This window comes from Poecilia reticulata, linkage group LG2, assembly GCF_000633615.1.
Source record: "Poecilia reticulata strain Guanapo linkage group LG2, Guppy_female_1.0+MT, whole genome shotgun sequence".
Lineage (NCBI taxonomy): Eukaryota > Metazoa > Chordata > Actinopteri > Cyprinodontiformes > Poeciliidae > Poecilia > Poecilia reticulata.
This window is the reverse complement of record NC_024332.1, coordinates 43,961,428-43,962,919: the sequence shown is the minus strand read 5'-3', so window position 1 is coordinate 43,962,919 and position 1,492 is coordinate 43,961,428.

Sequence of the window (1,492 nt, the reverse complement as noted above, 5' to 3'; positions counted from 1 at the left end):
TTTTGAATTGCATTAAATTATCATAATTTACAAAATCATGCAAAGTTGGCATTTTTAATGGACTTTTAATGCAACTTTTAGAGCAACTTTGCATTAAAAGTGTCATTATTTACCGAATGACACTTCATGACAACAGCCATAAACATTCATAAAGACATGACAGGTGTCATGTTATGACAGTGTGATGTCAGTCTTTTGCACACCCCTTCAGATAAAGTGTTACCCAATGTTTTTCCAGGAAGAAGTCGAYAAGCGTAATGTGAGCAATATATCGATGCATGCAATCTTCTTCCGGATGAGCTTCCAGCCAAGCTGAGTCAACTAATCCTAACCCCGCCCTCAAACAGATTTTGAAAAATTCCACAAAAGTGGGYGGGGCMARRAAACTTGGGGGCGTGGCTAAATGTGAGGACGAAAGCAGAGGCTGAACAGGGCTGTGCTCCATATTTGATGACTTTGGACCAGGGGTGGGGAATCCTGGTCCTGGAGGGCCGGTGTCCTGCAGATCTTAGACGTCTCCCTGGTCCAACACACTTGAATCCAACAGCTGAATCACCTCCTAAGTGCAGTCAGGTTCTCTAGAGTCCTGCTAACGACCTCATTATTGACTCAGGTGTGTTGAAGTAGAGGCACATCTGTTGCAGAAGACCAGCCCTCGAAGCCTGGAGTTGCCCACCCCTGCTTTAGATCCTCTCTCAACATTTTTCTGTATTATTGGAGACTTTGATCCGACTCGCCACCAGGGCGTGAATATCTGCGTGAGATGGGTTTTACACCCATTGATATAGAGACTTCAACAAAGCTGTACTGTTGTAACCAATAGGAAAATTAAACTGCAGTAGCCGCTGTTCGACTCAGGAAAGGCAGCACTGAGATGGCTTTGGACAAAATATTGCAGAAATACCATTTGTATACAAAAATATCACATTTTCAACAGAAACATAAAGACAGAACCAAATTTAGTCAATTAATCTGCRAAAAGAAGTTGATTTGGGGTTTAGTTACTGAGTATATTGTGCAGGTAGATGTAGGAAATAAAGTCCTGTTTTAGATTATGAGTCGATTCACAATGTTCTGGTGCATCAGATTGTTGATCTGATGCCATCGTTGGTATTTCTTTTCCTCATGTTGATGGTTTCACATCTTTCTGTGAACTAAAACCCGATGCTCTATGAGTGCAAACAGAGCGTTTGCATAGCGWTGCATGAAGTTTAATCGTATTAYTATTGGATCATGGATGTAATATTTGAGTAGTTGTCAAACTGCTGCAGCAGTGGCACACATTTGCAGCTTCAGCGCTGCCACCACAGCGTTGGCCAGTGATCAAACTGTGAAAGGTGACGCTGGAGGGTGAAATACTTTGGGCYGTGTGTCAAAACGAAAGGAAAATACAGAATAGTCAACATGTTGGATTTGTTCAAAGCATGATGCAAAAATTGTGGACGCTAAAAAACCTTTTGTGTGGAACGTCCCTTTTTAGCCTGATAATATT